This window comes from Acinonyx jubatus, chromosome C2 (genome assembly GCF_027475565.1).
Source record: "Acinonyx jubatus isolate Ajub_Pintada_27869175 chromosome C2, VMU_Ajub_asm_v1.0, whole genome shotgun sequence".
NCBI lineage: Eukaryota > Metazoa > Chordata > Mammalia > Carnivora > Felidae > Acinonyx > Acinonyx jubatus.
This window is the reverse complement of record NC_069384.1, coordinates 10,505,366-10,519,695: the sequence shown is the minus strand read 5'-3', so window position 1 is coordinate 10,519,695 and position 14,330 is coordinate 10,505,366.

Below are 14,330 nucleotides of genomic sequence, written 5' to 3'. Positions count from 1 at the left end.
AAAAAAAAGCACTATGGTGATTCCTAATCACACTAAGCAGTATAAGTCATTGGCCCAGTGAGGGGTAGAACCAACATGACTGAAGGCCAGTTGCTTTCAGGCATCATGCCGGGCAATTTTTCCATGTCATCTAATTTACTCTTCACACAACCTTATTGGGAGGCGAGTTATTTGTCTCACTTTGTAGACGAGGAAAGCAACGCTGAGAACAATGGAGTACCATGTCCAAATTTACACAGTCCATTTTTGATAAGGTATAGATTTTTTCCCTCCCAGGTTTGATCTTACTTCAACGTCTATGCTCCATCCACCTTTCCACACAGGATGATTTGGCTTTGTAAAGCAATGGGAAAAATGGAATCTGTGTAGTCATGTTCATGAATTCCACTGGGGTGGTTTAAACTGAGCTTTGTTAAATTGGACAATATGGTCCAAATATGGTCCATACTGGACTATATGGTCAATGGTTCAATCATCCTGGATTGTTGTTAGATGTTGGCATTGTGATAATAGCATTTTGGATGAGTCACTGAACTTTTCAATATTTCAGTTTCTTTGTGTAATGGGGATAATAACCATGACCACCTACACACCCAATGCTACCTCTGATGACCGGAGTGAAGAGCAAGTAAGATAGTGGATAAATGCCCTCTTTGGAATTGTGTATATGCCAATTTTTATTTGGTATAACTTGGTTTATTAGGTCTTGGATGTTTAAACGTCAGCTTTCAGTTCTGATAGTCAAATCCATTTAGATGCAGAAAAATGCACAAATTGTAACCAGTGATTGGCTTGATTAATTACTACAAAATGAACATACTTCTAAGTGATTACCGCCTATATCAGAGATAGAACATTATCAATACCCTAGAAGTCTCTCTGAAACTTCCTCCAAATCTTTCTCTTCTTTTCTAGAGGAAGTAATCACTATCCTGACTCTATAACCTGAGATTACTTTTGCCAATTTTGAAGTCTATATATACGGAACCATCCAGTATGTACTCTTTGTTTAGCTTCTTTTTTTTATTAAAAAAATTTTTTTTTAACGTTTATTCATTTTTGAGACAGAGAGAGACAGAGTACGAACGGGGGAATGTCAGAGAGAGAGGGAGACACAGAATCCAAAACAGGCTCCAGGCTCCAAGCAGTCAGCACAGAGCCCGACGCGGGGCTCGAACCCACGGACCGCGAGGTCGTGACCTGAGCCAAAGTCGGACGCCCAACCGACTGAGCCACCCGGGCGCCCCATCTTTGTTTAGCTTCTTAACTAAACCTGATGTTTGCGAGAAAGATCTTGTTGCTGTATCAGCGGTTTACTAATTTTCATTACTGCATAGTATCCCATACATAAAGAGGCCACAGTTTATACCCTTCTCATAGATTAGTTGATTATTGAATAGTAAGCCAGTTTGAATTCTTGGAACAAACACAACTTGATGTGATGTATTATCTTTTTTTAAAAAAATTTATTTATTTGTGTGTGTGTGTGAGAGAGAGAAAGAGAGAGAAACAGAGAGAGAGAGAGAGAGCAAGAGAGAGAGAGAACACGAGTGGGGAAGGGGTAGAGAGAGAATAAGAGATTCCCAAGTAAGCTCTGCACTGTTAGCACAGAGTCTGATGCAGGGCTTGAACCCATGAACCATGAGATCATAATCTGAGCCCAAATTGAGAGTCAGATGCTTAACCAATTGAGCCAGGCACCTTAATTACCCTTTTTGATATTGCTGAATTCAGTTTGGTAATATTTTATTCAATGGCTTTTCCTCTATTGCTTATGAATGAGATTGGGCTATCCTTTTCCCGTTTTTGCATTGTTCTTATCAGGCCTTAGTGTCAAGGTTAACATTATGCTGCCTTTAGAAAATGTGGAGGAAATGTCTTTTCTTTTATCACCTGAAGAAATTTGTTTACAATTGGTGTTCTTAATTTTAAGAAATTAATTTAAATTTAAATACACTTAAATAAGTTTAAATTTAAGGAAATAATGGTAAACAAACTTTTTATCAGTGAAAGATATATCCAATTATTTAAACAGACATGAGATCTATTTAGAGTTTCTATTTCTTCTTGTGTCAACTTTAGAAGTATTTTCTAAGAATTTTCCCATTAATTTGTTTCCACATTAATTGGCATTTTGTTCTTAATATATGTTATTTATTTAATATCTGCAGTGTATTTTACTGGTGGATTAATCCTTTTATTACAAAATATCATTACCATTATGACATGTTCCTCTTTATGTTATAGTAACACTCCTTGCCTTTCAGACTATTTTATTTGATATTAACATGGCTATGTACACTTTCTTTTGGTTAATGTTTGCATGAGGGTCTATTTCCATTCTTTTATTTTAAATCTTTGTGTATTCTCATTTAAGGTGTGCCTCCTATAAGCAGCATATTTTTTATCCAGTCTTATAGTCTTTGTATTTAATTGGAATATTTGGTTTTCATATTGAATAGTTTCTGGTATATGTAATTTTAATTTTTTTATGTTTACTTATTTTTGAGAGAGAGAGAGAGACAGCGTGTGAGCAGAAGAAGGGCAGAGAGAGAGGGAGACACAGAATCTGAAGGAGGCTCCAGGCTCTGAGCCGTTAGCACAGAGCCCGATGCAGGGCTAGAACCCACAAACTGGGAGATCGTGACCTTAGCTGAAGTTGGACGCTTAACCAACTGAGCCACCCAGGCGCCCCTGATATAAGTAATCTGAAATCTACTTTTTGTATTCTGTTTTCTCTTTGTCTCACCTTCTATGATTCCTTTTATCTCGTTTTGTCATGGCATTAAAATATGCCCACAGATTCTTTGATATTTCATCTTTCAAGAGATGCAGCTTTATCTTTCTGTGAATGTGCCCTAGACATACTGACTCAATTTTATCAAACAGAATAGGCAGAAATGACAGTGAATCATTTAAAAGGCTAGATCACAAGAAGAATGCTATTGGGACTCTCAAACATCCACTCACATGTAGTGAAGAACTAAGGTTTCCTGCCAATAGCTTTATAAATGAGTCATCTTAAAAGAAGATTCTGTACTCCCAGTCAAGCCTTCCTATGACTGCAGCGCTGGCTGACATCTCGATGGAAACCTCATGAGAGGCTCTAGCTGAGGCCACCCGGCCAAGCAGCCTTCCAAATTCTAGACCACAGACACTGTGGAATATTATTGTGCTGTTTTAGCTGCTAAGTTTCTTTAGCTGCTAAGTTTTCTTTAAGCTGCTATATTTCTTACTTTATCTGGAGTAGTTACTTCTTATCATTCCTTTTTTCTGTTAAGCATTTGTTGGTTATATATTCTTTTATTCTGGTTTGTTTTGTGCGGGTCTCACCCTATTGACAGAGGTGCTATTGGCTAGAAATGCCTGGGGGCACTCACCTGGGCCTATGGCGAGTTCCTCACAGACATCTTTTCTTTTGGACTCACTGTTGTGGTGGGACCGGCCTTTGTAATTTTTATTATGATTGCAAGATGACCTCAGGAATAGCCAGTTAGAAACCTTGAGAAAATAGACAAGATTTATTACTCCCAGGTCCGGAGGCGGGGGGGGGGGGGTGGTGGTGGGGGTGCACATGGCACTCCTGGGGCCATCCAGTGAGGACATGGGAAGGAAGAGTTGGGGGGGGGCGCAGAAGCAGCCCTGGAGTTCTGTTTATTATACTACATGGTTACTCTAGATTACAACACACATGTTTGACATTGAAATCTACCGTAAGTTAGTAACTTTTTTTTTAAATCACTCACGGATAACGCAAGGAACACAGGGCACTTTAACTTTATGTCCTCCTGCCTTTGGTGTTGTTATCATTACGTATTTTAATTTTCTCTATATTGTTTAAACCTCACAAGACATTATTAGTGTTTCATACACGCATACTTTACCATTTCCATTCTTCTTAATTCCGTTGTAGGCTTCTACATGGAATCCTTTCCTTTCTACCCAGAGGCCTCTGTTTATAATTGTTCTGTATTGCAGTTCTGTTGGTGACAAATTCAATTTTCATTTGTTTGAAACTGTCTTTATTTAAAAGTGTTTTCACTGAGTGAGAAGTTCTAAGCTTGCAATTACTTTCTTTCACCACTTGGAAAATGTTACCCCATTATTTCCTGGCTTCTACTGTCTTGTTTAAAAGATATCTGTCAATCTTACGGTTGCTCTTTTGAAAGTGTTTTGTTTTTTTTTTTCTCTCTGACTGATTTTAAGAGTTTTTTCCCTTTGTTTCTGGTTTTCAACAATTTTACTATGAAGTACTTAGGTGTAGTTTTCTCAGTATTTAAACTGCTTGGTGTTTTTAAAAACACTTTTAAATCTGTGACTTGATGCCATTAGTTGTGGAAATTTACTGTCATCTCTTTGAATATTTTTCTTACCTACTCTCTTTTTCTTCTCCTGGAATTGTGATTACATGTATATCAGACCTTTCACCATGTACCTATGTGTCCTGTGCTCTGTTCTGTATGTTCTGCTTTTTTATTTTTAACTCTGTATTTCAGTCTGGTGATTTCTTTTTTTTTTTTATTTTTAATGTTTATTTTTGAGAGAGAGAGAGGTGGGAGGGGGGGAGGGAGAGCCAGAGATAGAGGGAGACACAGAATCCCAAGCAGGTTCCAGGCTCTGAGCTGTCAGCACAGAGCCCGATGTGAGGTTCAAGCCCATGAGGCGTGAAATCATGACCTGAGTCAGGGTCATACACTTAACCGATTGAGCCACCCAGGAGCCCCAAGTCTGGCTATTTCTTTTGACCGGTCTTCTAGTTCATGAATCTTCTCTTCAGCCCTCTCTCCATTTACTATTGAATTCATTGGTTAAGTTCTTAATTTCAATTCAAGTACTTTTCAGTTATAGAAAGTCCACTTTTTTTTTAATAGTTTTGAGTTGTCTACATATAGCCATCTAACTTTCTTGCATTTATTGGTTGCATATATTTTGAAGTCCGTATCTGACAGCTCCTATGATTTCTGTGACAACTATCTGTGATTTCTCTTGATATTCAGTTATTTGTTCATGTCTTTTGGTGTGTCAAGTAATTTCTAGTTGAATAGCTAACATTGTGTATAAAAATTGTTTAGATAATTTGAGCATCTGTTATGCTTTGGAGAGCATTTGGATTTAAAGTAACTAAATCTATGCAGATATTGAGGTGATTAGAGTCTGTGTTTCAGTATTTGTGAAGCTGCACTCCCAAGTATAGCTCTTGGAGCATTTCAATAGAAATCCTGGATAATTTATCAGCGCCTCTCTCCTGTCTCTTTCTTAAAGGGCCCTGAACCTAATTTTTGTCCCTGTACCTCGAAGCTTAACCAAAAAAAATTTTTTTTTTTTTTTAGTTTTTTAGCAGGCTTGAGAAACAGAAAATGCCTGGAAGGGAAAAGCAAAAGTAATGCCAAATGTCAGACTCATATCACTTCTCACTTCTTTTCTACTTCCCTTGCTTTCTAGGATATTGACCCCTTAGGTCCCTGTTTACCTTGGTTTGATGTCTTCAAACACACACACACACACACACACACACACACACACACTGACGTTTTGTTAGTTGTTCCCTATGGGAGTGTTAATCTGCAACATGCTACTCCCACCATGATTGGAGGCAGGAATCTTTCAAAATCTACTTCTCACATACCAAATGCACAACTCTTCTTAACTTCAAGCCAGGCAGCCTACTATACTTCTGAGAATCAGGTCTTTGAAGACCTAAAGTATGTTTATGATTTCAGAAAATGTATCAATTTAAACTCACTTTCTGGTTTTTAATTTCTTTACCCTCCCATTTTATTCTTGCTCTTATTTGTTCTATCTTAGTCTATGTAAGAAATACGTAAGCTGTCCCAAAGTTCACATTTGAACTCAGTGGAAATTGAAGGCATTGCCAAGAAAACACAAGATACACATGTAGGGACAATGACTGTTAAGCAACGTGACCTGGGCTCCAGGATGTTCACGACTTTGGAGCCATTCTTTAAGTGTAGGCACTACCTAGAGAAACAGTGCCCGGTGAGTTCTTAACTTTTTTCCTACCCTGTGAAATTCTCTTTTGTCAATCTGACCATTTGATTTTGAAGCACAGTTTTGGCATCTTCAGATCGAAACATATGGAAGCTTAGACCTGCACCCTTTAAAATTCAGCTCCATTAAATGGGAGGCACTGAGCTTTTTAATATGTTGGGGACAGAATTGAACCCTCTATTAAGGGCATCTCTTTACACAAACTGTAGGACTCATTGTTAAGAAAAGATGGGAAGAGTCTCCTGGGCTGTTCTGAAAGGACTACCCGTTAAATGGTAAGGTACAGTATGTTTCAGAGTGACAAGCCCAACAGCTGAAAACGACACTTTGATCTTTAAAAGGCTCATAAACAGGGTCAGTGTACTTGCAGACCTATATTTATGTGTTCAAATATTGGAGGAAACTCCAAGCAGAGTCTCAGTACTGCAGGAGTTAGTGGTTTAGACAAAGAGACCAGGGAGAGGGGCAATTACATCAAACTTTTTACAGCACGAAGCAAGCTTTCTTCCCTCCTTGCTAACCAATGAGCTGGGGTCTTGTTAAGGGCTTGTGTTTTAAGTGAGGCTTGAACCAATCATTACATAGACATGAGGTATTCATGGAGACAGAAAGAGACAATTGAAACCAAAAGAAAGACTGTTTTGTTTCTGAATTAAATTTGTGGTTATTGTCCCCTTCTTTTACGTTTACTATTTCCTACCCCTCAGTGCCACCCACATGCACGTATCCCCCTCCTTAGTGTTGAAATCATTAACCACATGTGAAGAGTTAATTTGTGGACAACATGGCTATTTCCTCTGTTTTGTGGAGCAACTAGCGAGGGTTTATAAATAACTTCAGGGGCATCATCAGGACTTTGAGGATGGTTGCTGTTAAGAACCAGCCAAAGGAAGTCGAATAAATATGTGATTTTCCCCCATGGATACTTTCAGTCCTATTAGCATGTTGGCGTTTTTTTCTTCCTCTGACCCAAATGATCTGGATATATAAGAATGACAGGCATTGGGGGAGGGGGTGGTGCCTGGGCAGCTCAGTCAGTTAAGCATCTGACTTTGGCTCAGGTCATGATCTCACGGTTCGTGAGTTCGAGCCCCACGTCGGGCTCTGTGCTGACAGCTCGGAGCCTGGAGCCTGCTTCGGATTCTGTGTTTCCCTCTCTCTCTTCCCCACCCCCTGCTTGCACTCTGTCTCTCAAAAATGAATAAATTAAAAAAAAAAAAGTAAAAAAAAAAAAAGAAAAAAAGACTCACAGGCACTGGAATGGGGGGATCTGAGCTGTGGTTCCAACAGCAGCCATTTACTCCTTTACCTGATTTCTATGGTGACCACGGGTATGTATTTGTCACATGATAGGTTGACTCATGGGATTCCAAAGGGGCCTTGGACAAGAGCGGTTGATCTAATGTTGAGTTTTGAGCTCATTAGCAGTTTAACTGAACCAAGTTCTCTCTATATGATTAGATAAAGATGCATATATTCACCACCTAAGCTAAGAAATAATATAATATCCCAGAATCTCTGATCACCTACCTAGTGTAACCAAGTATCCTGAGTTTTGTGTTAATAATTCCCCTAATTTTCTCAGAACACCTGTGTATGCATCCCTTAAAATATTTGGATCGCTTTTGAGCTTTATATAAATAGAATTGCACCCTGTACATTCTTCTGAGTTTTTACCCCCGTGACTCATTTTGCTACATGTAATGGTAGTCCATTCATTCATGTAATGGTAGTCCATTCATTCATGTAATGGTAGTCCATTCATTCATGTAATGGTAGTCCATTCATTTTCATCTCGGTATACTCTTCCATTGTAAGAATATAACACAGCCTACTTATCCATCTTCTATCGTGGACATTCGAGTTGTTTCTAGTTCTTGCTAGTACAATTAGTGCCACTTTAAGCAGTGGAACGCATCTTTTGGTGCATAGGAGGAGTCTGTCAGGTATTTTAAAAAAAATTTTTTTTAAATGTTTATTTATTTTTGAGACAGAGAGAGACAGAGCATGAATGGGGGAGGGGCAGAGAGAGAGGGAGACACAGAATTGGAAACAGGCTCCAGGCTCTGAGCCATCAGCCCAGAGCCTGACGCGGGGCTCAAACTCATGAACCGTGAGATCGTGACCTGAGCCGAAGTCGGACGCTCAACCGACTGAGCCACCCAGGCGCCCCTGTCAGGTATTTTTCTGGCAGTGGACATTCTGGGACTGAGGGTGAGGCATGTGTTCAGTTCTGTGAGGGTAATGTCAAATTGTTTCCCAAAGTGATGATGCCAATTTATACTCCCACCTGCAAAGTAAGAGAGTTTTCATTGTTACTCATTCTCTCCAACATTTTCTGTTGTCTTCCTTTTAATTTTTTGCCAAACATATTCATTATTAATACTAGTTAGATTGAAATGGATACTTTTATTTGTACCTCACAGGTGTGGCAGCTGATGGTTGGGAATTTCAAGTCCTTGGATTAGGTATAAGGAGACTAGATTCTGGAAATACCTATGTGTAGGGAGGAGATCATATCACTCAAAACCAATCTATGGAAAACCAGCCCGTGACGAATCATCCAACGGCCAGTTCTCTTCAAAATTCACCTTTGTGAAGGTTTTTCATCTGTTTGGGAGCATTTAATGTGAAATAAAATACAAATAAACATAGCTAAACAAAATTGAATTTTAAAAAATGGTCAAAATTTGAGAAAAGGATCTTCAAAAAACCTGGCTAAAAAGTCCTTTGTTTATTTACAATGAGAAGGACACCCAAATTGAAAAAAAACCACATTATCCATAAAACGCTGTAAATCTGATGGTTCCTTGTCAAAGCCTTTTTTAAAAAAAATGGCAGACATGCCCTCAGACCATATTCAACAGTTAGAAAGACAAGATGGCAGACGAGGATGGGACATGGAAGAAAGGCAAAAACTCTGAAGCTGGATTGAATTTTAAGGAAACTTGACTATCAGGCAAGTGGATCACAGGCAAAGTGGTTTTTGACAACCTGAGCTAAGCACGTTTGGGTCGTTACAAACATTAGGGCAGAGTTAGAGATGAACTCGCAGTGGAGCCACGGGGCTGTTCATCCTGGTAGATTCTGGAGCAACCCTGCTACCTCCTCTCACTTCCTCCTTTCTCTACAGCCCCCGAACACCCGGAAAGGCCCTTAATAAACTGGAAGGAATCAGAGTTTGGGAGAAGAGAAAGCAAGAAAGCACTTCTTCCCTCAGTCGGTGTTTCTGCCCGAGGTGGTCATTTATGTGTGTATGGCACTTAAGATTAAGTTTGTCTGCAGTGATAGAAACCCCACATATAGGTGGCCTAAGTGAGAGGTAAATGTTTAGTTTTCTTTCATGGGGATGCATCCAGACATAGGCAGTTCCAGTGGGATGGGGACAAAGACATTGGACCAAACTCTTAATGGCATCCATCCATTGGGGTGTAGCTCTCTTCCACGGACCATCACCTCCTTATTCTAGGCAGCCAGGTTAGGGAAGAGATGGGGGCAACATATGCACGCCCACTCTTCATTAAGGAGTTTTCTGGGAGCTGCCTCCATTTAGATAACATTGGCCAGAAATTTGTCACATGGGAGGCCAAGCTGTAAGGGAGGTGCAGTCTTTCCTCCAGGCAGTCATGTGATCAAGGGAATCTATTACCGAGGAAAATAGATATTGGGGTAGGCAACTGGCAGGTTCTGGCTTCCTAAAACTCAGGGATGAAAGGAAAGTATTTCAGCTATAGGAATCTGTCGTTTTTGCAGGTTTAAATGCGCGGGTCATTCTGTTTGACAATCCAAATCAAGGCACACACGGACTTAGCGAAATCCTCTCTCCATCCTTGGGGGCTAACTGATTGGCATAGGGAGAAGGTGAAGCCTACAGTTAAGTCTTGCTGTGGGTTTCCCTCCCCGTGGGCAGTTAGGCCAAATGAAGCGACAATTCCTCGCCTACCGAATTAAAGAATGAGAACATGGTTGTGGAGTTGGGGGCGGAGTTCAGGGATCCCCCTGCTTTTGCAAAGAGTCAGATCTCGATCACAGAATACTTGTGGGAAAATGGGATGCTGCTTTCTTATTAAGTCATGTATATGGCTGTCAAGCAGAATTCCTAACAAGCAAGGGAGACCCATCTTTTTATTTATTTATTTATTTATTTATTTTTCAACGTTTATTTATTTTTGGGACAGAGAGAAACAGAGCATGAACGGGGGAGGGGCAGAGAGAGAGGGAGACACAGAATCGGAAACAGGCTCCAGGCTCTGAGCCATCAGCCCAGAGCCTGGCGCAGGGCTCGAACTCACGGACCACGAGATCGTGACCTGGCTGAAGTCAGAAGCTCAACCGACTGCGCCACCCAGGCAACCCATCATCTTTTTATATCTACCATAGCTTCTGTTGCCACCTGGATGGATCCTTCATTGTTGGAAGAATCTTGAAGAGCATGTAATGCATCCTCCTCTTTTCCTGACCCACCAGGAGATGGGGTCTCTGGACAAACTCACTCCTTCCCAGATTTCTGCTTCAGGGAATGCCCACTTCATTCATCGAGTTTCTCAGATCTAAAACCTTGAAGGTATTCTCAATTCCTTTTCCTCCCACACATCATATTTAATCCATCAGCATAGCCTGTTGGTTCTCCTTTTGTGTGCTGCACAAAATCTACCTGGAGCACCCAGCTGAGTAGATGAATGGGACCTGAAATCCAGTTGTGCTCTACTCATTGAACTGTGTCCTTTGCTCCAAGGCTGCATCTGTTTGATAGAATCACCCTCGCCAGCCTCTTGATCTTGGACTTCTGGTTTCTAGAATTGTCAGACAACAAATTTCTTTTGTTTCAAGCCATCCAGTTGTGGTATTGTGTTATAGCAATCTTTGGAAATTAATATACCATCATTTTTTAAAGTTGATTTATTTATTTATTTTTGAGAGAGAGAGAGAGAGAGAGAGAGAGAGAGAGAGAGAGAGAGAGAATATCCCAAGCAGGCTCGCACTGTCAGCACACAGAGCCCGATGTGGGGCTCCAACTCATGAACCGTCAGATCATGACCTGAGTTGAGATCAGAGTCTGATGCTTAACTGACTGAGCCACCCAGGCGCCCCAATATACCATCTGCCAGACAATATGTTATTGTTGATTTGTTTAGAGTCTGCCTCCCCCAGGAGGAGGGAAAGACTCTGTTGTTCACTGCCATAGAAAAGATTTTTGATGAAGGCAGCCATTTTTTAAGGAAGACACTGCAGCTTTTAATTGCCTGCAGAAACTCTCCCACAATCACCAAGGCGAGGAGAGAAAATGGCCTCGTACAACTATTTGTAATAACAAATAATCATACTTTGTATGCACGTAAGACTTTTCATCTTCAAAACAGTTTCAAAACATTAATTAATCTTTACAACAGCATCAATGAAATGGAAACGAGGGAGAATTTGAGGTATGCAAAACGTAATTACCAATATTAAAATTTGGCACACAACGAACACCCCTCTTCTGCGGCAGTAAACACATTCCATGACACCTTCTCTCCCTTTGAAAACATGAGCAGGGAACTTAATCCTATAATGTATCATGAAGGAGGCAAGGCTACTCTTGAGAAACCCTAAGGGTAAGGAAGGGTATATATGCATCAAAGAGAGGGGGGGGAGCATTTGCTTACTTTGGCATTACCTTAGGATTCTGGGATCTAGGATTCTGAAACCCCACTGAAAGGGGGGATCATGGACATACAGTGTGCCGGTTTTGAACAAAGATATGGGAAATTCTGTTAAGTCGTAAGATAAAGTTCAACCGATGATCACAAACCTAAAAGAAAGAAAGAAAGACAGAAAGAAAAGAAGAAAGAAAGAAAGAAAGAAAGAAAGAAAGAAGAAAGAAAGAAAGAAAGAAAGAAAGAAAGAAAGAAAAAGAATTTGAAGGAAAGAAAAAAGAAGGAAGGAAGAAGGAAAGGAAGAAAGAGGCAACTTTTTGGCATCCTGAGCCACATTGGAATACTTTGGTGAGGACTCTCTCAACATCATTTGGAAGGAAAGGGTGGAGGAAAACTTGGCTGTGAACGAAGACAGTGAGCCCAAAGTGACTGGGCAACACGGAGCTTCTAGAAACCTGAACTTTTGGATTGTCTAGGCTAGAGGGGGCAGAGACCGGGTGCTCCTACACTTAGCGGGAGGGGAGCTGGTCGTCTTCTCTGGAGCAGATCTCTCTGCTTCACACCAGGGGCCACGTGGCCACAGATGGTGCTGTCCTACTGCTCTCAGCCAAGGACTCCTGCCTCCTGAAGGGAGAAAGAATAAGGCTTCATTTCGTTTTTATTTTCTAATGTTTCTTTTTCTTTATTTTTGGGAGAGAGAGTACGAGTTGGGGAGGTGCAGGGCGGGGGTGGGGTGGGGGCAGAGAACCCGAAGCAGGCTCTGTGCTAACAACAGAGATGCCAATGTGGGGCTCGAACTCATGAACTGTGAGATCGTGACCTGAGTCACCCAGGCGCCCCAATTCTTCATTTCTTAAGTGTGGCCTGTGTGTGCTGACTTTTTTCCAAAGAGTACAGTATGGAAAGGGGGGGATTGAAGGGTAACTTTACAGAGGAGAACGTGACCAACACTTCTACCGGCTGATCAAGGTCAATGCCAGTAGGCATCGATCATGTTGATTGTATGTGTCCTTAATAGGATGTGATAAAAACTAGTACGTGACTTCTGTGATCTTCCTCCTCAACTCCCACAACCCCCGTCTCATCACGAGAAAAAAAAGTGGCAGAGAACTTCTCATAGTGGGGCAGCCCACAATATACCTGACTAGTACTCTTTGAAATTACCGAGATCCTCATAAACAAGGGAAGCCTAAGAAAATGTCACAGCCAGGAGGAGCCTAAGGAGACGTGACAATTAAATGTCGTGCGGAATCTTGGAACAGAAAAAGGACATAGGTGAAAACTAAGGAAATCTGAATAAACTGCGGACCCTAGTTCACAATCACGTATCGGCAGTGGCTCATTAACTGTTGCAAAGGCACTATACCGACGTTTAAGATGTTTAAGTCACAGGGGGAATTGTGCGCTGGTGGCGGGGGGCAGGGGGACGGGGGAGATGGAAACTCTCTGAAGTGCCTGCTCACGTTCTCTGTAAATCTAAAACCGTCTTTAAGAATAAAGGTTCTTAAAAATAAGCGAATGCAGGTCGGAATGGAGGTGTGGAGGGCTCCGGCCGAAGCTTTCGCCCACATCTCATGGGGTCTGCCCGAGACAGTCATGCAGGGAAGACGCTTTTCACTTGGAGCCTCTCCATGATGGGGAGGATGGAGCAAGTGTGAACGATTTCTTCGGAAGCCCCTTGGGCTCCCCCTTTTCTGGAAACTCTCATGTACTCATTTCTCCCTTCTGCTTTTCAGATGAGCAAGAGGTAGGCATGCTTTGAAGGGAAAGTCACCCATGAGGGTTTACTCAGCTCTTTTGTCATCGACGAATGTCAGGGTTGCTCAGAGCCTCAGTCTAGAAAGCGGTGGAGCTGACGAGTCCTGAACCAGACTTCTGGGGCCCAAATCCCTGCTCCTCCACCGATAGCCAGGGAGCGTGGGCGGACTGCTTAACCTCACTGGACTTCAGTGTCCTTGTCTGCCAAATGGGGACAACAACAGGATCTCCCCCACGGGGCCACTGTAAGAACGGAATAAGCTAGTGTGTGTGCAGTGCTTTAGCAAGAGTCCGGCTTTAGTGAGCACGTCCATGTAATTTGTTAGTTTTAATTCACTCCTCCCCTGGAATGCTTTAAGCACTGCAGAAGGTACAAAACCTCTCTGACCCAAAGGTCCGGTTTAAACCCTGCTCCCGACCGCCGTAATCGAGCATGTCCCTGGCAAGTTTCTGTTTTCTGCCTCCTAGCACGTGGCCCTGACCCCGGAAATCTAATTCTTTTGAAAGAGCATTCTGGAGGGATCTGTCAAAATGTAAAATCGTTCGGAACCCACAGTTCCTTTTTATTTTATTTTATTTTATTTTATTTTATTTTATTTTATATTTTATTTTATTTTATTATCTTATTTTTCAGCAGTTCTTCTTTAAATGTACAGAAATTCAAGCATGAGGTCATAAGACACGTGCAGAGAGCTGTTGTGGCAGCAAGTCACTGGGGGGACCTTCCAGCCCATCAGTAAAGGAAGTGGCAAACTGACGAGTCCAACCATCCCGTTTTCTGTGGTGCCGTCATTAAAAAGAATGAAGCAGATCTAAGTGAGAAGTGAAAAGGCTGTGCAGTGTAATGTATCATAGGATGCCTTTTTGTGTGGATGAGATGAAATATGTGGTGGATAGGGGCACCCGGGTGGCTCAGTCGGTTAAGCG